We start from the raw sequence: 21,990 nt of genomic DNA on the forward strand, positions 1-21,990 counted from the left end.
TCATTGGATAACCACATTCTGGAACAAATTTTGGATGAGCACCTGCCAGCCTGGACTTGACTAGCATTGCATCTCTATTCGTGTCTCATTACCAATATCTCAAACTAGTTCTTGTCAAGAGTTTGGGCTCCAGGGACAGTGACTGCTTTCAAATTGTTTGCCCATGGTCACTTCTTGTTCAGATCCGATTTCAGAATATTTATTATGGCCTCATGGGCAAAAATCTGGAAATCATTTCCTTTCTGTCTATTGATGAAACTTTTTATCGGTACCATAGGAAAAAACAAAAGTCAATGGATCAAACCAGCCATCTGAAGACATTTCCCACAGCTCTATCTGGAATAACTGAGAAAAAGGAAGAAAGTTTTAATACCTTCTTGCTTTTATTTAAAAAAATGAATCCTTCTTTATCAAGACTTGAAAAATATCCTGTTTTCAGGTTTCCAGATGGCCCCAGCTCTATGATTACTTATTGTGTGGACATAAGGAGGCTGGTTGGCCACAAACAAAGGTCTATAAATTTTCAAAGGAATTCATACCACTTGTTGAAAAACTAATTAAGTATCATACAGACTAGATGCATGCTACAGTGATTGCAAACGCTTTGTGTCTCAAGTGCTATCTTAGCACAGACATCAACTTTATAATTTTAATTTCCTTACACTCACCCTCTCTTCAGTTCTGCCCGAGTGATTTATTTGGGCTTTTCAAGTGGTCTAAATTAGCATAAATTGAAATGTCAATATCAGGCAAGAGAAAAAAACTAAAAAAAACAACAATAAAACCAAAACAAAACCAAAAAAACCCAAAACCTAATCACTGTTGGGAAAACTGTATGTCTTTTTTTCAGTTTCCTGAAGAGTCCTTATTTTTATCTCAGGAAGCATTACCACATCAAAATGCTATGACCTCAAGTAGTTTACTTAGTCTCATAAAGCAGAAGGAAGCACAAGTCATGGCTTAGAAGGCTGTAACTGGTTTTTCATTCTTAGTTTTCCATTCTTATAGTGCGGGAGTAGATAAATCTCATGATTTATATGGCTAGGACAGATGACAACACATGGCACGGAGCCTTGCCAGATGACGAGTATCCTGTGTGCAGATGATGGGCCATGACCAACCCAGCAACATCACGCCAGTATCTGAGTAACCCCTTTGCAATAGCTGAGTGATATCCCTACCCATGTTTAAGACTTGGTCAATCACAAGATCAACTAAGAAACAGACGTCATCCCAACTTAGTAGCACTGCAGCCTGTCTGCTATTATCCACGTCCCGTCACAGAAGGGGGGAAGAAAATCACTCTGAAGTTTACACAGAAGAAATTAATGTAGTCTTAAAGGACTGACTCCTGCTTTCATTTCCTACTGAGGATGTTCAGACGGTATCCCATTGGGTAGAAGCAGACTCTAGGAAATCACCTTTCTTATTAGCAACTTATTGTTCTGAGTACAGACAAAAGGCTAGACACTGAAGAGAAAAAAAAAGGTGATCCTTAACACAGTAAACTTTGCAGCTAAAGTGACAGGGATTAGACATACAGATGATGGTGTTACGCTAGATGACTACTGTTTTACAGAAAGCTTTTTAAAAGCCAAGGGTCAGTAAGCCAGTGCCATCTCTACTTCATCTTTTCAGTTTTCTGATCTTTAGGAAATACTCCATTTATCGTCACCATCTGTGACATGAAATCAAATCTAGGAGCAACCATTTGAGAAGTCGTAAGTACACAGCTGAGAAGCAAAGGTGCTTTTTCTGTAACCATATCCGTACAGGAAGGAGGCTGACTGTTTTTCTTCACTGTTCATCAAATACCCAAGCATCATTTGACCAAAAGTGCTAAGTAAGAGCTGAATGTCACAATGGATGGTGATGGCTATGTTAACAAACTATGTAACTAGAAGCAGTCAGGAAACAAATGAAGTGTCTGAAATCAATTTTGATTTTGAAGTGCAATCACTTCAAATCAACTGCAGCACTTTGTACATGGCTTTTGCAGCCTGGATGCTGTAGCCACTGATTTTTCGCACAACTAACTGTCTCAATCTGACCTCACGATCTTCCTGTCCACAATTCATTGTGCCCACCTCCCATCCTTCATCTAGTGCTTAAACCATAAACTTACAAGTCCTTGCACACAGGGGTTGCAAGTGTTAATCTTTGATTATATGCAGCCTATTTTTTTCTCTTGCTGTTATCCCATACCAAAGGGAGGAGGACATTTCCAGAGGTAGCAGGGATCAAACATTTCAGAGCTGGGAGCTCCATTATTTCAGTACTACAGGTGCATTATTGCTCCTCGAGGCTCATTACTTCCTTTGCCTTCAAGGAAATCGCAGACCTTGAAGGGATCAATAAGTACATTATTACTCTTGTTCAATTACATTCCTGCTTGATTTTGAGCCGTCCAAAGGAAGCCATTCATTGGATTCAGCTTTCATGAGCTGATCGCTACACAGCCAGGCAGCTTAGCTCTGAGGTGGTGCCTGCCGTCCCCTCCTTGTATAAGGTACACTGCCTACAAGGGTAATCAGAACATGTCGTTATCTGAAAGACAGCAATGAATATATTAGGGATGAGGCGCAAAGACGGTAAAATTGCTGAATATTCTTTTTTACAACCTATGAGCTCTCCAATTGCTCAACTGTAGAATTGCAGCAGCGTTTAGGGCAAGAAAGATTTCATTGCTTATTACTTGCTTTGTTCAGTGTAAAATTCTCTCTAGCTCTTTTTTAGAAAGAGAAGGATACCCATCTCCTAAGGCACACTGTTAAACATCTTTGTGTGTATGCCCTATTTTAATGTCATAACAAAGAGAGACAAATCTGAAGCCAGCTGTGTTAGATTATGTACCCATATAAGTAAAACTTCTCAAAATAGAAAACCTGCTCATTTTCCAAACTTACTGCACAAAGGGGAAAGCCATCTCCCCAGACTACTTGTCTGCATGTTCAGCATAAGCCCAAAAACCACGTTCTCTTCTCAATTAAATTGATATCAACCAGTTTATTTTCCATCATTTCCCAGCTAAATTCCAGTTTACAGCTGTGATACTGTAACCCTTTGAAATCCCTTCTGCCATTAGTGCAGGCACTTGAGGCAAGACAGGTAACAAGACTTAGCTTCATTTTTCTTTTGGAAAAAGAGACTATGATGATCTGCAACCCTTTGCCCTGACAGAAGCTTTCTGCCAAAGGAATTTTCTGAATCATACAAAGATCTAGAAATTATTTCAATATGAAAGTCCACAAGGTTTGAAATGGAAATGGGATGCTTGTTTTACTAGATGACAATTAACTATTGGAGATCATTATGATGGGGTGAAGGAAAAATACCCACTGATTGAGCCCCTTAATCAAAGTTGGATATCCTTCTAAAGAGTGGTGGTAAATCATTAAGCAGCAATCTGAATGAGATTATAAAACCATGTGGAGTATCCACCTAGACATCTTTCTCCTCACCCTGAACCTTTGTATCTGTTTATTCTTTTATTTATTCAGAGCACTAATCCATCACACGGTCCAAGCTTTAGAAATAAGCAAATCCTCACAAGCTTTTGCTTAAAACAAAAAAACATTATATGGTATCAGTGCCAATCTGGAGGGTTTTAACAAAACTTCTACAAGCAGGTGTGTGTTTTTCCATTTAGGAAAAATTCAAAAATCAGAAGGATATAGTCAAGCTACAGAACAGAAAAGACAAATTATGCCAGCGTCACATTATCCCCTCCAGTTCATCCTTCTGTTGTTGTTTTTTCACTCTGGATTTTCTCACTGTCAGAAGACCAGTACTTCATTTCAGCAACTCATGCAGAGGTGGCCTAAGAATCTGTTTGCTGGATAGACTAAGGGGAAAGTCCATTTCAAGCAAAGAAAGCTTTGGATGGATTTTCTAAAGCAACCTTATGAACTGGGGTAAAACTGCCATTGCCATTCAAGGGATTGCTTTCCCTTTCTTTTCCTGCTCAGGTGTATTTACCCAAGCCTTGATCTTCAGAATACCACAGTGAAATGGAATCGCTCTTCACCTTCTAGGATCATACAGGGATTTACAGCTCAGGTACTCCAGGCTATGGCAAGGACCCAAGGCAATGGAAATGTCTTCTGCTTTCTTCCTGAAGAACGTCATCATTTTGGCACTGTCTCCCATAACATCCTCATAGGCAAGCTCAGGCAGTGTGGGTTAGGTGAGCGGACAGTGAGGTGGATTCGGAACTGGCTGGATGGCAGAGCTCAGAGGGTTGTGATCAGTGGCACAGGGTCTAGCTGTAGGCCTGTAGCCAGTGGTGTTCCACAGGGGTCAGCACTGTGTCCAGGTCTGTTCAACTTACTCACCAACGACCTAGATGAAGGGACAGAGTGCACCCTCGGCAGGTTTGCTGATGTTACAAAACTGGGAGGAGCGGCTGATACCCCAGAAGGCTGTGCTGCCATTCAGCAAGACCTTGACAGGTCAGAGAGTTGGGTAGAGAAGAACATAATGAAGTTCAACAAAGGCCAGTGTAAGGTCCTGCACTTGGGGAGGAACAGCCCCACGCATCAGTACAGGCTGGGGCTGACCTACTGGAAGGCAGCTCTGTGGTGAAGAGCCTGGGAGTGCTGGGGGACAGCACATTGCCCATGACCCAGCAGTGTGCTCTTGTGGCCAAGAAGGTCAATGGAATCCTGGGGTGCATTAGAAGCATGGCCAGCAAGTCGAGGGAGGTGATCTGCCCTGGTGAGGCTGCATCTGGAGTGCTGCATCCAGTTCTGGGCTCCCCATTTGAAGGAAGACAAGGAACTTTTCCAGGGAGAGGGGCCAGTAGAGGACTACAAAGATGATCAGGACACTGGAGCACCTCCCTTCTGATGACAGGCTGAGAGAGCTGGGCCTGTTTAGCCTGGGGAAGACAGAGAGGGGATCTTATCAATGTCTACAAATATTTTAAGGGCGAGTGTCAAAAGGGTGGGGCCAGGCTCTTTTCAGCGGTGCCCAGTGACAGGACAAGCATCACAGCACAAACAAACTAGTAGGCTGCAACAAGGCTTTTACCTTTGGTCAGATTCTACTATCTATGCTGTTTCTTCATACCCTTCAGGCCAGTCCTTCTGCTGCATCCTTCTCCTTGTCTCTCCTGCCTCCAGGGCACTCTCTCTCCTCCCTTTTTCTTCCAGGTCTCTCTTCATCGGCCACTCCTCTTCCATACAGTCCTTAGAGCTATTTAACTACTTATCAGGAACCAGCCACAGCTGCACATTATCCACATCAGCCAACCCACCACCCTTGAAGCCAGCCCACAGCTGTATATTGTTAATTAATCCAGCTTCCTTCCTCTACAGAAAAGGGGCAAAGAGCACAAACTGCAACATGGAAAGTTCCATCTGAATATGAGGAAAAAACTTTACCTCGAGGGTGACAGAGCACTGGGACAGGCTGCCCAGAGAGGCTGTGGAGTTTCCTTCTCTGGAGACATTCAAAACCCACCTGGATGTGACTCTGTGCAACCTGCTCTAGGAGAACCTGCTTCAGCAGGGGATTATGCTAGGTGATCTCCAGAGGTCACTTCCAACCTTGACCATTCTGTGATCATTCCCTAGGATTGTAGCACTAAAAGTATTAATTTTGTGGGATGTTGGGAAACATTTGGAAGGGGAAGGATCTAGACTGAATACTCTTACCCCATTTCTGCACCAGCTTTCTATTACACAGCTAGACCAGCCTCTGGACCCAATGACTTTAGTGGACCACTACTGGCCTATCTTAAGAGAAGATCTAAGAAGGCACAATGCAGTGCTGCGGGAGACTGAAATTTTCCAAAAAGTGGACCAATTGTATTTAATAATGAAACTTCAGTGTTTCTTTCTGCCCCAGAGGAGGATGAAAACCTGGTTTTCTGGCTGCCACGTTGCCCAGCCATCAGCACAGGAGTAGAGAACTCCAGAGGCTGTGAGGTACTGATGGGCAGCCATCCACCCAGCATGCTTCTCGCAGAGTGCTGGCAGGCAACCTGCAAGTAGGGGCACGCTCATCAACGGTTTGCTAAACGGAAAAATAAAACCACACCAAAGCCTTCCTCAGGATGTTGCAAATGACACAGATCAGCAATTCCAGTAGCAGGTGTGTTTTTCTCAGCATTTCCTCTACCATTTCTCCTCACAAGTTCAATATTTCCTTGGCTGTGCTGTATTTCTTGGTTCCCAGAGACTCGTTGCTGCCTGTCAGACAGAGGGCTGTTTCAAGCTGTACCCTGCCCCACCGCAGGAAAAATCCTGATACTTGTTTTGGCTAACCTAAATTTTCTTTGAGACGTCTCTTTCCCTGGTGTTCAGTTTAGTAACTGTGTGATTTTCTGGACAATCTTACGTTTTACAAATAGCAAAAATCGCATTTTAGTAGAGAATGAACAAGGAGAAATCTACTCTTGACTGCACAAGAATTGCAGCCTTTAGCTAACACAGTCAAAATTTACAGATGCTGCTTTGAAGGAATGACTTGGAACAGGGCCTATCTTCCCTCTGCACAACAAAGACCCCTTGTAGCACAGGAGCAACACTCAATAAATGCGTTAATTCATCCATTTTCTTTAGGATGATATCAGAGAGAATGGTTCCCGGACAATTCAGTGGACAACTGTTTCTGAGACATGATAATCAGATGAGATTGACTGGATTAAAGAAGCAAAGGGGCACAGACACACATGGTTACTGCAAACCACTGCCTAGATTTACCCTTCCCATTTCAAAACACTGCTCTAAAATACCTCTCTGGGTCAGATTTGTTTGATGGGGAAATATTTATGGTAGCACTTTCCCACAACGCACACCCATCTCACTCCAAAGTAGCTCTAGTTCTCAGCAGCAATATAAAGTAAATTACATTTATTAAATCCCTTGATCCCACCTACAAGGACTGCCAGTAACCACATTTTCATAAAAGGAAATGTCTCTCTCAGCTCCAAATCTTTCCTTTTCTGTTGGAATTTGAAGTGGGGAATAATTTCTTAAGAAAAGATTTATGCCAATGGCTGATGTTTGTGTTAGGCATGGTTAACGTTTAATAAAATGTTGAACACACCATGCTATATTTCAAACTCTTCAAAGACAGATACTAGATGAACATCATATGAGCAAGATCTCAACTTACTGACTGTTCATTGCCATTGCTCTAGATGAACTTTCAAATCAGTTTGTATTTTGGGGGTATTTTTAGATGGATTCCTGTCAGAGGAGAAGCAATGCTGGAGGAAATAAAGTCCCTCTTGGAAGAAGAAGATGTTGAGAAGCCAGTCACACACAACACAAACCCTGCATGTTGGCTTCACAGTACTACTTGGTCATTTGTCTACAAATGTCCTTGGAAGGACTCATGAACATCTGTACAAGCCAAGGTCAGAGCTCCTGGTATCCTACCCCAGGGTATGGCAAGCACAGAGTAGTTACAGAGGAGTATAAGGACAAGTCATAGAGAAGATGGTTCTTTTCTGATATAACCTCCCATCATCTGTTTCGGTGACTACGTTGATTTTGAGAACTTCCCTACTTGAAGATAGGACCTAAGGCACTGTTGACATATCCCGTATATTTAATAACTGAAAATCCAGGAAACTAACATGCTTGCTGGATGAGTGCCTCCAGTCCTATGGAAAGCAGTGGATGTCAGTGGAAGGACAGGACATGGCAAAGGTGTTTTGCTCCTCATTGTTCTCTGTTCTGTGCAAAGACATCATCAGTCCATCATTTCACCAGTTCACTTTCCATGACAACTACATCTACTTTATGAATAGCCAGAAAATAAGATGAAGTGAGACCACTGGTTTCTTGCTTGAGCAGCTTGAAATTATTGCGGACCTCATCTCTTGCAAGTGGGAACAGGACTCTTAATGACCACCCTGCTGTAGCTCCTCCTCCAAGTGGAGGGAGGACTGTGAGATTGCATTGTCACAGTGACATATTCACCACTCGATGAAGCAGCTTCCAGGAGCTGTGCTCAATACTAATTATAAAGTCCTAGCATTTCTCTGGCCCATTTGGATTGATAGCATCCCACCTTCCCACTGAAAAAAACTGATGAGACCAACTCCTACCAGTGCTTTCTGTTCATTCCTGGTGTCACAAACACTGGTTCTGCTTTTAGACTCTCATCACCATCCTTAAAGTTCTAATAAAAAAGAATCAGACCTCCCCAGCAAGTCCATTTTTCTACTGCAGAGTTGCAACGGCAGTAGTTAACAGAGATGTAAGGGCTGAGACTTTGCCAGTATGATGGATGGTTATTGACTCTAGAATTCCCTGAAAGTAGTTGTATGATGCAATTCATGTCCGGCAAAGGCAGTACATTTACCGATAGCACTGGAAAGAGAATTACACTCCAAATTTATCTGGGAAAAATACTGTCGTCACAGATAAATTAATTCAAGTTATCAAAAGAAGGCAAAGGAAGAGAAGCAGATGGTGAGCAACCGTCCTTCATCTTCTGTGTGTTGCCACAACTGTGATGATGAATGAAAAGATTATTAACAACATAAACGGAAGCAGAAAACATGTCTACAGTTCTTAGATTTTTCCTATTTTTAAATTAAATCACTCACTAGAATACAATCGCCTCCAAATAAAGAGAAGTCTTAGCTTTTGGGACACTTAAATAGTGGTATGCATAGATAGTTATATAAAAATATGCATATACAGGCTTGAAGACACGAAGAAAGGATACCACCCAGCTGTGGGATTTTTTGTTTGTTTATTTGCTTGGTTGGTTTCGGAGAGAGTCTTACCGAAATTTGAACAGAAATCATTGTTGACATGCCAGCATTTGCAAAAAGACTTCACAACCTTTTTCAGGTCTCTTCCAAAATAAAATCTGGCCAGTTAGGCAGTGCCTATGGTTACACACAATGGTGCTGATTTAGCTGTGACCAGAAGAGTGCTGCAGGGGCTGAAGGGTTGAAGCTGCCATGGATTTACTGAGGGAAAAGCCATAGATCATTTATCTCTGAAGGTGAGGTACCTTGTATTTGCTGTACACAAGGGAATATCAAGAGTACTGTTACATTACTATGGTCCTAACCCATTTAATGTCTAAGGAAGAAAAAGAGAAGGAATAAAGCTTTTAGTAATTAAAGAGTATTAGATGAAACCTTAGTTTTAACAGTCTCCCTTTTTTCATTTACCTGCTTTAATCTTCCGGTTTCAAGAGTCTCTGCTTTAAAATAATTTGGGAGGTTTTTATGGGAAGATCACAGAATTGTTGAGGTTAGCAGGGAAACCTCTGCTCCAACCCTCTGATCAAAACAGGGTCAGCTAGAGCAGTTTGCTTAGCTGAGTTTTTAATTTCTCCAAGGAGGGAGACACACAGCCTCTCTGAGAAATTGTTCCACTGTTTGACCAACCTCACAATAATAAAAAAGGTATTTTATTATGTTTAAATGAAATTTCCTCTATTTTGGGTTCTGCCTGTTTTGTCTTGTCCTGACACTGGACACCACTGAGAAGCATCTGTCTTTGTCTTCTTCACCTCCCCACATCAGGTATTTATACGCATGTGTAAGACCCCCCCAAGCCTTCTCTTCTCCAAGCTGCACAGGCCCAGCTCTCTCAGCCTGTCGTCATATATCAGAAGCTCCCATCCTTTATTCTTCTCCAGTACGACCACATTTAGGTAGTTGTGATTTGCTACCACTGAATCCTGACCTCAGATCTGCTTGAAGACAAGCCTAAGAGCCACTCAAGGAGGAAGACTGGATAAAAAGGAAAGAGAACGCAGTTTCAGTATTTTGTCTTTCTCCTTGGTAGCTTCACTGCTGGGAAATTGCAAGCACAATACATGGTCTTTGAAGACATTAAGAAAGCACACTGCATATCAGAAAAGGAAAGGCACCTTAGATGATAGAATCATAGAATATCTCAAGCTGGAAGGGGTCTATAAGGATCATTGAGTTTGATGGCTAAGCCAAGCTTGTAGAGGCTGTGGTTGTGTCAAAATGATGGAAAAGATGGAAAAGAGAAGACTGAAGGAGAAGTAAGGCAGGCGCTCTGCAGTGTCTCCAGTAACAGAGTGGTTGGTATAGCTGATAGGGTTCAGGCAAGGACCAGATGTTGAAAGCACTGGTGAAGTACTGCGGGTGATCAGTATGACAGTAAGTGAAATTAAAAAGTGTGTAAAGTAACAGGGCTTATGCATCAAGGACTTCCTCCATGAGTAATTGCAGCAGACATCAGCTTGCTACTGCATAATAGCTTTACAGCACAAAAGCTTGTTTCCCCTGGATGTCTGCTTTTCTCACAAAGCCAGACATGCTTTTACCTCTTGATCCGGCTGTCTTTCCTTCAGCAATGAGAAAAAACAGGCCGTAGTCAATAAAGATCCAACATCCCCTCTGGAAAGCATGGAGATAAATTTGCAAAACGGTGTGGTGGAATCTTTCACTATGGAAATACAGGCACCGTCTCCAGGACTGTCAGATTAAATGCTTTCATAGCATTCAGTTAGCCGAATGCTTCGTTTCCCCCCCCCCCCTTTTCTTTCTTTTTAATAAATATCCAATTTTTTCCTGGACTGCCAGATTATCTTCAGGTAGGTGAACATCATTGGTCGACTTGTTTTTTCTCATTAACAACTCAGCACTCAGACTGATGCCTGGGGTCCCTGCCAAACTTCCCTCTCTTGCAGTTGAGAACAAAACTCTCTACCATTGAGATATGGAGGATTCATTTTTCCTTTTGGCACACTATGGCTTTCTTTTTTTTTTTCTACAAGTTCAACGTTTCCAAAAGAATTTGAAGTAATCTGAAGTATAATATATGAAATAAGGTGTGCAAGACACAACATCTCTTGCCGGGAGTCTGTGCTGAAATCCTTGTGCCAGAGGGTTTTTGCACACATTGATTGCTGCTGAAGAGTCCTGCTTTTGGTGGCTGTAATCGCCATGGACTTGGGAAAAGCTCTGTGTTTGATGTAACTGAAAACATGTTCTTGGAGGAAACTTAATTCTCCAGGCATTGGTACCTGAGTTTTAACACCAAAATGCACTTTGTAACTTTTTTATCTACAATAACTTTGGAGTTATTACTTCAGAGAAATATCGAGAGAAAATGCTGGGTTTGTGTTCATTTCCTTGAAGACAAGTTAAGGGAAAAATACAGCAAGATTCTGGTCATCTCTTTTCCAACCATCTTCCTACATATAAAGCCATCATCATGCCTTTAATAATCACAAATAATTTTGAAGAGATGACCTGGTAGAAAAGCATCCTGCATCATTCCTATGGTTCTAATTAACAGACAGAGCTAAGATACTCTGAGATCATTTATGCCTGTTCTTCAGCTGAATGAAAACACTGGCTACCACGATGGTATTTGTCTTCTTTTGGATCCCTGGTTCAAAATGATAGCAAAATACATCAAAACACAATGTGAGAGTAAGAGATATCCATTACTGCAATTACACATGGCAGCCACGTTAATTAGTCATCTCAGGCATAGATGGTGGAGAGGTGAGATTATAAATTTAAACTGCCTAGGTCACAACGGTAACAAAGTGACAATATAAGCCAAAAAGACTTGTGGGAAAGAGATAATATTTTAACTATCTCTATTTTGGAAACGTTCATCAATTGTGAAATGCCATAGGAGTTAAGAAAACATTTTATCTACTAAAACTGATTGAGTGTTGTTTGTCTGTAGAGAGGAAATTCTTGCCTGTTGCTATTTTTTGTTTCTTCAGAAAAATTTTGTCTCTAGAGACTATACCAGGATTCAAGCCCTCTTGAACCATTGCTACTAGCCATAAGCTTGAATATTTTATTTTGTTTGTTAAGGAATATATTTGTTATTTTGTCCCAGATAGTTAAATTAACTTTTCTTTCTGCACTGATCCCGAAGCCCAGCAGAAAACAAAATATCAGCACTCATTTATTAAAGAAAAAGCATCAGAACACGAAGCTGGATTTTGCTGGGTTTTTAGCAAGACATTTTCTTGCTTTTGCAAAAATAAAAGGAAGCCAACTGACTTACCTGCACCATGCCTTTTGGTTGCTTGCAGAACTACCAGTTTATGAATGGTTTAATGATATTTGCCTTCATCCTGGGTCCAGGATGAACAACCTATCCTGCCAGTTTGATTCCTTTTTCCTGTAAGCATCAATCATCCCTTGACAGCTTAAAACTTCTGCATTTTTTAAACAGTGTTTTTTGAAAGATGAGAACAATTGGTTTCATTTGCTGGGTACACACTCAAAACATGGCTTCTGAGAGTTTATCTAAGGAAAGGAATAATACGGGTTGCGGCAACTTTGTCCTCCTCTGCCTTCCAAGCCCCTACTTTTCATCTCCACCTCCTTCACAACAGCCAAACAAGGGTTGTGTCCCCACACACCTCCTGTGACATTGCCACAGCTCTGCTGCCTCTTTCTGTGGAAAACAGGGTATCTGCTATGATTGAGAGAGTGCTCAGAGTTGTGGTAGTTCCCCAGAATAGGTTACAATCTCCCACTGCTATAGTGGGGCATCAGGTCCAGCTGTTCAGGGCTTTCCAGCACAAATCTCCACCCTGCTGAGCAATGCTCTTCTTGCTCCTCTTCTCCCATAGCAGGAGCAGCTCAGCTCTAGCCCTGATCGATTCTCCCTCTTGCTAAGAAGCCTTGAGTGATCTTTAATGACATGAACAGCATAGAAATTACTCTAAGACACTGCAGAAACTAATAATGAACTGCCCATACCCACCCTTTATGGAAGACTTCAGAGGGGATGCAATTATCAGTTCTGGCATGTTTGCAAACACTGGAAAGGCAGGTGTCTGGCTGTCAAGGCACCTGATAGGGCTTGGTAAGTCAAGTAAATGCAGCTGAAGGGCTTTCCTTGAGCTGGAGGTGGGTCTGCAGCCTTCAACAGCAGAAGGGAGTCTGCCAAAGGAGGGTGGATCTATGCAACACTGCCTCGACACATGCAAACCCCAGTCTCTGCGCATTCACCTCCATCTGTCTCCTGCATGTCTTGGGGTACTGCTTGCCTTGAGCTTTAAACCTGAGACTTAGGCAACATTAAAATAGGGGGAAAATAGTTAAGAGTTGGCCATTTCAGTTTGCACTTTTTGCTGTTGCTGGAGCTGAGGGGTAAAGGGGAATTGGCTGGTGGTGATGTTATTATTTTGGTCAAGATAAAACATGTTCCAAATATGAATGTAGAAGCTCTTCCTCCTTGCAGAGAGGTTATTTCTCCCTAAGCAGAGGAAAAGCTCCAGAGAGATTAATTTTTGCAGGAAACGGCTCTAATGAATGACACTAAAGACAGTCACTTAAGGAATTTCTCTCGCTTTACATGCCTAAAAATTTCACCTATTCATCTAATGGCTTTTTGGACCAACAGGGTTGATTTATCCTTGTCATGGAGTGAACTGGCTTTCAACAAAGGTTTATCCTACCTCCACTTTTCAGGATGCTCAGTTCTCCTTTCCAAATCAGGTCCTTATGGCACATAAAACCCAGGCTTGCTGGGACGCAAAGAACAGAAGGCCATCAATGAAAACTAGCGATGTCCTCTGAGACCACAGCAGTTTATACTTCGCTTATTTCTCTAGGAAAAAGAACTCACATTTCCTAGAGCAAAGGAACCAAAATAGTACAACTCCCAAGAACCTGCATGGTTAGGAGACATACTGATGTCTGAAATTCCCCTACCTCCAAAGGGCTTTATTTTAGATAGATTCAAGTACCATGCACAAAGACAGAAGGGATAAAAGACAGGAATTCAATAAAGGATTTGATATAGAACTTCCCAGGCACCCCTGGACACAGATCTCGCTCCAGAAAGTCAACATGTAAATTGAACCTTATGCATGTAGGGTCACAGTGCGAGTTGAATAAGTGGGAATGTGAGGATGTGTTTGGTTTGTTCTCTGGACATTTTCTTTGCAGTATTTTGTGCTGCATACACAAAAACATGCGGAGACTCTGACTATGCTGCAGGCTGAACTTGCAAGAATCTAACTGATGGGACTATTCCTCACAGAAATTTCAAACACTTCATGCTGTTTGGCGCTTATATTGGCTATGGTTGGAGGAGAATGCACACAAGTTATCCTGGATAATTTTGTGCTAGGGTTAAAAAAAAAAAAAAAAAAAAAAAAAGACACTCAATGCTGGTTCCTTCTTTGTTTGCTGTATTAACATTTTTTCTTTTGCTGTTCCATAAAAGTAAGCAGGATTCTGTGATTCCACCTCAGAGATATCTAGAGGAAATGGTACCCTAGAAATTGTGTCCTGAGACATCAACTAACCATTTCAGTTATTCATATAACATATAACATTCATATAACATATTCAAATAACATTCAGTTATATGTTACTCATATGAATTTCAATGAATAGCTTGTTTTCTAGCTGATTTCAGTGGTAAGATGCAGGTGGGTATGTGACATTATCCTAAGGTAATATTCTTGAAACCCTTTACACCAAACTCACAAAAAAACCTGATCACTTTGGCCTGAAAGCGACAAAATGTAGTTGTCCCTTTTGGCCAGTTTTATTCATAATCATACCAAAGGTAAATTTTTCCCCTTCTTTAAATTAAAAGTTATAAAAATTCCTCTTGCTCTCCCTTATTTTATCTTGTTGGTCTAGATAAGGGCTACTTTACAAAACACTCTGTGCCTGTGTATTTACATATAGCTTAACATAATGAGCCACTAATCTCATTTGAGGCCTCCAAGCAGTATTGAAATATAGATTGTTATTAATAATGATAGCACTTACATATTACTGTTGCTGAAATGGCAGTCCTTCCCTCCCTGCTTGCAAATGCTGCAGAAGAGTATGTTAGCTGAATTTCAAATGAGTATGTCAGGAAAACAGTATCAACCACAGCAGAAATTCCCCACTTCACTAAACATGTTCCTTCTTTGAATTAACTCTGGTGGCAAAGTTGCCTAAACTAAAAAGAAAAAAACCCAACACATTACATGTTGGAAACTTCAGAGCAGGGCTGCAGCTGAATTGAGCTGACATAAGTCAGGGAAGGCAGGATTCCACCAAGCCTGATAAATCAGAGAATAGCTTTAGTGTCTCATCATCTTTGCTGATAAGTGATGGAAAAGCTGTTCACAAAGGTTCTTGATCCCAAGAGGCAGGATTAAGCATCATGGGCAGCTGAGCTGGGAAAGCTGCCAGGACTCCCCAGTTGTCCAACTCTGTTGGCCACAAAGATGCCACCTTTTGTGTGCCATTTTTACAGTAAGCTGGGAACATTTGTCACACAACAATCTTCCAACTGTAAATGATATTCTGTGGAAACAGAGACATTGTGCTGGAACATGTTCATTTCAGTGAAATATCTGGTGGGAAAATTGGAGAAACAGGGGTCGTTTTAACTTTCTTTTTTCACGCTGATATTGAAATGTTTTCTTTTAGTAAAGCAGAAAGGTTTTGTTTTGACTTTCTTACTCTGTTTTATTTCACCCTGATTTTATATAGTGATCCTTCCAATAGTGTGTTTATATATTTACCTATTATAGTAGCAGTTCCTTTGGCCATCTGAAAATATGCTGAGATGAAAGAAAATTAGTATATTTCATACTTTCTCTGAATAGTATTGATTACTTCACTACATAATGTTTGTACTGTCACTGATGGGTTTGATGGCTTTTTTTTTTATTTCACTAAAGTTTCATTTTGCAGCAAAAGCAATTTTCAAAATGGCAGCTTTTCCCACAGAAGGGAACATTTATTTACCATCAAAACTAATGTGCTGCACTAATAGTGTCTAATCACATTCAGCTGCCAGGACAATTAATTTGCCCACTGCCTGGCCATGGCAGTCCTTTTTCCTGCTGGTCTACAGGGCCTCATTGTACAACCTTCCCCTTGCAGTGGAATAAGTCATCAGGCCTCCTTGCTGGGAAAATCAGGTACTATTTCTCTGCAGTCCACAGCAGCCATTTTTTGACTCCAATGGGATGGAAAACCATGGCAGCAATAATGTTAATTTTCACATTAATCCTTGCATAGGAAATCTAGAAATATCTCCAGAGGGTTGAGCAGCCTGGTTCTGAACAGCGTATTCATGGGGTTAGTGGATGGTGGCAGTGTACCTCCACCGGTCTCCCCCCCAGTGGTCTCTCATGTTAGCGTTTGGTCCAAACAAATCTCAGAAATGAGAGCTCGAGAAGATCTGTACAGTCAGTGTAGTGGGAACAGGATCTTTGCTGAAGGCTTGCCTGTGATGCCTGATTCCTAGAAGCCAGGTGACGCAGTCTAAGTCTCCACCTGGAAGTCTAACAACTAACATTCTAATCTCAAAGCCAGGTCTTACCTAACACTGTCCCATGCTGTAACATATATGATCACAGCTCTGGGAATCCCCCTGTTAATTTCTACCACTGTTCCTGTGCAGTAAGCCCCCCTCCTATGCTGCGTAGCCCATTTGGTGCTTTCTGATGCTCTGGGATGTGATTTCAGGATGCTTTGGTATCCATTCAATCCTTCCTGTGCTTTCAGATTTATAACCATTTCTCCCCACTTAACTCTTAATATTCTTCATACAGACCACACATGAAAACTCTGCTGTTTTATTCAGGAGTGGTTGTCTCTGGCCATACTTCTGCCAAATGAAACACCAGCAGCATAACGATGCTGTTGCATAGCTTCAGTTTTCATGCTCTGACAAGGTTTTTAGTACTCCGGATTTGGACTAACATATTTGCATTTCTAGATGCTTTCCTTATTCTCTCTTTTATTTCCACCTCTGTACAGCTGTTATCTATTATTACCAGGTTGCCACAGTAACTGCATTCCTCAACACTCCTGATTTGTTCCACTCCGATTGTCATATGAACTGTGTTTGTTTTCACTGTTGCCAAGATCTTTGTCTGTCTTTGTTGAAACTTTTGTCCTTATCTTCTCCCCTTTATCAGCAGTTTGGAAGCTTTTGGCTGCATGTCATGGGGCAAGAAAGAAGAGAGGAACCCCCTTCTCCAAGGCCCTATATTCACATTTCTCATTGAAAATACTGCTGTTTTCTGAGTCAGTTGGCTCTTACACATCCTTCTCCACAGGGCATCAAGTATTCCACATATCTGACGATCCTCTAAGGAGCAAGACTATCTCTTCAGCCTGGTGCAGATCACGTCTCTCCTCAGGACCGCTCTGAGTGTGAGCTTTAGCAGACTCCCCACCCCAGAGACTGTGGTCTGCAGTAACATCCCCTTGCACAGCACTGGACAACCTCAAATCCTACTGCACACCAGTGCACCCTTCCTGAAACTGTTAAACGCCTGCGAGCTCTGCTAGGGGATCTCCTCTTCGCTCTCTCAATCTCTATGTTTTGCTGCCCTCTCCTGCTCAGCTAGGAACCTTTCGATCCTTTCAAACAGGGGACTGCAGACCCCCCCCCGGAAATTATAGGCTCCCTCATATGTACGACAGGTCTTGCCAGAGCAGAGCTCCCTGATGGAAGCTAAGCAGCAGAGGCAACAAGCAGGTACAGGGTATTGGTGGAGACCGGGATTAACACTTCCCAAGTATCTGCTCTGGAAAAATCTTGGAAAAAAACAACTGCAGAGCAAATGCTCTGCGGAAGTAGTAATGAAATGCTTCTACAGCTTGACCCTAGTGGAAGCGCCGACGGGAGCATTTTCCAATACCCATGTTTGCCCTCAGAGCAGTGAAGAGGTTTCTCTCCCCTTTTCGCCCATCTTGCTGTTTTCCTTTTAATTTGCCAGAGCTCGAGGGCCTGGTGGTGGGGAGGAGGACAGAGACGTGCTGCCAGCATTGCAGCCACCATTGCAGTGGAGCCTCTGAGCTAACACTTTGGAGCTCGCATCTGGCCCCCAACTTGCTCCTCTCCCCCAGTACTATCAGCAGCAAGGTTGGTGACTGCAACCACCTAAAATGCCTGGGAAAAAAAACCCTTCATGCCTGGGAAGCACCCAGCTGCCAACGTACCTGCCTCAGAAGTCTTGTTGTCTACCAAAGCGGGGTTTAGTCTCCATTTCAAATGTTGCTAGAGTGATTTCATGGTGCTTTTACTGATTTGTTTATTAATGGCCTCACTGCGCTGCAGAACAAAAACCTTAGGGATGAAATAGAATCCCAGCACCAAGGGCTAAACTGATGTCCAAGCATCAGTACTGGAGCCACTTCCTCACATTAGAAATGGTCAGAGACAAGAGGAGACTGGGGCTGGGTTTACTGGATTTGCTCACTTTGTCCCTGAAGGGAAGGCAAATGCCTTCCTCTAACTCACCGTTTGCAATGGGGTGCTAGGACACCCCATGGTAATGCAGCCAGCTGCGTCATTTTCTCCAAAGTGTTTTCCCCACCTCAAAAAAGATTGGCAAAAATTTATACTTGCAATATGTAATTCACAGTTTCCTTGTATGAGTCATTAAGTTTTCTCTCTATGGAGCCATGGTAGAAATGCCAAGCAAGATACCACTGACAGCAAAAGATAGAATTAAATTATTTTATTAAATAGCATTCTCCTTCAGCAGTAGACCATTTTAATGTAAATTTTTGGAAAGCCTAACTTGACTAAACAGTCAAAGAAAATATCTACATCTTCTCACTCTGAGAAAGGACCAACTAAACTAATAATTGGTAACACTGAAGGTGTACATCCAACTTCCATTAAGAAGACCAAACAAGCAAAGGTCGCTGTCCTACACGGAATATAATTCCTAGGGGACTAACACAGCCATCAGGTGGTGCTTGTTCCACACAAGCAAAGAGGAGAGATGAAGGCCAGGGTGGTACTCTAGATACTGCACAAACGTGGACATAGGCATGAATGTTGAGATAAAAAAAGTCACAGAGAAAAAAGCTAAAGAAGATGGCCTTGAGAAATCATCTAATGCAACATGTACCAGCTTTTGATAGAAGAGTTGATTGAGGAAGAAAGAATGACACCAGCCAATACAGAATGAAAATATACACATGGTAAGAGTTGGCTGAAAGCTCTATTCAAAGCATACGTGGAGAAATACATAGCAGGAAAAGGGATATATCCAAGACAGAGATGGTGGACAAGTTACCCACATGCTCAGTGCTCAGAGATGTGCGGCAGGTGAGCTGGAGCCGTCGGTATCACGTAGAGGATTTTATAAAGCCTGGCACCAGGCTGCAGCCAGGGAAGAACTGACTTCTCTGAGCAACCAAATTACTCCAAATCTTTCCCAAGAATGCAGTCCCTTACAGTGTTGTCAATGTCTGGAGTTAGTAGTGCTGAGGAATTCCCTGAAGGGACAAAAACCAAACCAAACCAAACCAAACAACAACAACAACAAAAAAAAGGCAAAACCAAAACCCGTAAAAGCTGGCATCAGGCAGAAGGTGTATAAAGGGCTGGGGAAACTACTGACAAAAACCAGTTTTGTTTTCAATTAAGATACTAACATTTACACTGAAACTTTGGGACACAGGAGAATGGAATCAACTGAGCCTGTAAAAGCAAAATAGGCCACATTATTTGACAGCACTCTTAAAATAAGTTTTGATGGTCATTTAATTATATCCCCTTGGCTGAGTCAGGAAAACAGAACCTTGCCTTACTATTACCATTTCACATTGTTACGAAGGTCTTTGATTGGGTTCAGTAGATGGTCTTAATGGGATCTGTCAAACAATAGGATAATCCTAATTTAAATGAGAAAGCTATCTCTCCCAAAACCACGGTTTTTTGATAAATGACTCTTTCATTTAGATACCAGCGTAGCAAAGCATTGAGTCATGTGTTCAAAATATAATGGCTTACATGATTAACACAGAATTAACATGGGGAAGGTGTAATATATTTAAGAAAAATCTCTTTATTCCCCAGAAAGAAAAGAAGGCTGGGATAGCAGGATTAGTATTTACTGGCAGCTCTATAGCAACTACATCCACACACAATATAGATTATTTAAATTCCACTGCCCTCCAGTAAGGTGGGGGTCCAGGCAGCCTAGGACCATAGATCATATAGAGTTGCCTAAAAATGTTACTCTGTTGGAAGAAAATTCCTTGATAATCTTATCAAAATTATTACCAGAATGAGCAATTTCTTCCAACACAGTTAGAACTTGGGCGTAAAATCAATCAAATCAGTGAAAGCAGAAAGGCACATTTGTCAAAGCAGCATTACCAGCAAGGAGGCATATTATAGCAAAAGTGCAGAAAACTGCACTTTCTCTGCTCAGAAAAGCTATAATTTGGCAAAGAACTTCAGCATGTGCCTAAATTATAAAGTATATTACATATGATGGAAATCAAGCAGTGAGGTTATTATTCCCCGGAATGGTGTAACTTAATTTCCTCCATTTGGCAATTAACAGAGCATGGGAAAAAAATACCTTAGGAATCCAAGAAGAAATATATCCAGAGAAGTGGTAATACGAGTCTGATTGGTACAAGACTTTTGGCTATGATGTCCAAACCTCACAAAGCTTGTACAGCTGTATCCATTACTGATTCACCTGCAATTGAACACACTACAGATCTGCCAATATACCGGAGTGCCTTAGGCCTTTTTGGAAACCCATTCTACATGAGAAATAAGAAAATCCAGGCTTCTGTTATTTATAATTCAAAGCAGAGTCTCTAGAGCTTTGTCAAGGCTGAGAAATGTTCATGCTTCAGGGCATGTGGTAACCTTCAACTAACAGAGGTCGAGAGGAACACCTCCTCGCTGACAGATTATCCCATGATGGCAGGACTACCCTATAGCATCTCAAGGTATGTTCTATGGGCTACTGTTAAAATCAATTAGCTGACCCTGTCTGGTCAGTCCTCTGTCCCTGGCCACCAGGGGCATCTCCACAAGGATCTTAATGTATATTAGTGATGGCACATCAGCTTGTGATAGGATCCCTGGGATGGTCCTTGCTTCTTCCCCAGGCAAATGCAACCCATCCAGGGGCTTTAGTGCCTCTGTGCAATGGATGTTGGCTTTCAGGTTAAACCTGAAGGGTGACAGGCAACGTAGCTGTACACTGGGAATTGCAACTAGAACTGGGAATGTGAGGAGGACACCATAACAGAGAGGGTACTCAATGAAAGCGGTGTGCTTTCAGCCAGAAGAAAAGAAAGGCAATTTGGTTTGTACTTTGTCTTTTCAAGTCAGCCCTGGAGCAACCTTATGACAGTCAAGAGTGTTATGCTGTGACCTTTGGACTCAGCTCTCACTGGATATGTCCCTACCATCATATAACTCAGCTTCCCAGTCACCTCCAGGACTCTGGTCCCTGAACATTCTCAGATGCACAAACAGAAGTTCAGTTGCAGGCTATTTTGCAATAAACTAGTCAGTCTTCTCCAAAAACATACCTGGTTTGCCATAGGCAGATTTTAATCTAGAAGTCTTGCTCAGTGAGCAATGTAGATGAGATTTCACCAGGTCCAGCTCTTCCTTACAGTGTGTTCAGTGTCCCAGCTGGCTTTGCATCCTCCACAGTGCAAAGCCCAGTGCAGTGTGAAAGCAATTGCTCTCCTCTGGAGGAGACAAGTCCTGATCACCATGGAGGAGTAGTGGGCATAACCAATGAGACAAACAGGGAAAGGGATGAAAGAATAGCAGTAAACGGTTGAGAAAACAGAGGAGATAATGTGATGAAAACCCCAGACCTTTTCAGTTCTCTATCTTGAGCGTATTATTTCCACTCAACACAGTCCCACTGTAAAGCACCCAGTTCCCAGTTACAACCCAGCACTGCAGCCAGCCCCTTTCCCCAGCATGCCAACACCCTACCTCACCTGCAGAAATGATGGCCAAATACTGCAAAGCTGAATTCTTCAGGGCCAAAATTTCTCCTGGAATGGTTACAGCTATGCTATGCTCTAGTCTGTTCCAGTAGAGCTGTGTGGAGCTTTGACAGAGGAAATTTGGGCCCAGTCCTCGAGAGTTCATGAACCTTTCAGTAAAACTGGCTCCTGTTCCAAAAAATCCTGGGCTGATGTCCAAGAAAAACTTCAGCTCCAAGAACATCCTGCCTTGCCATAGCTCTTCTGCATCTATTCACCCAGCTCATGCCAAAAAATGCTAGATGCTGTTT

At 42.1% G+C, this 21,990-nt stretch overlaps 1 long non-coding RNA gene across 1 annotated transcript in view; it reads right to left on the reverse strand.

The window, feature by feature from the left end:
• Positions 1–10,571: 10,571 nt before the first annotated feature.
• The window catches only part of LOC129735715 (uncharacterized), a 42,634-nt gene continuing 31,215 nt past the window's right edge, over positions 10,572–21,990 (reverse strand). Inside the window, exons 3-4 of the long non-coding RNA XR_008731541.1 lie at positions 18,210–18,285; positions 10,572–15,300 (exon numbers count right to left, since the gene is read on the reverse strand). This is a non-coding gene — a long non-coding RNA (uncharacterized LOC129735715). The remainder of the gene's footprint in view (positions 15,301–18,209; positions 18,286–21,990) is intronic.

The sequence above is a fragment of the Falco cherrug genome, chromosome 3 (assembly GCF_023634085.1).
Source record: "Falco cherrug isolate bFalChe1 chromosome 3, bFalChe1.pri, whole genome shotgun sequence".
In the NCBI taxonomy this organism is placed as follows: Eukaryota; Metazoa; Chordata; class Aves; order Falconiformes; family Falconidae; genus Falco; species Falco cherrug.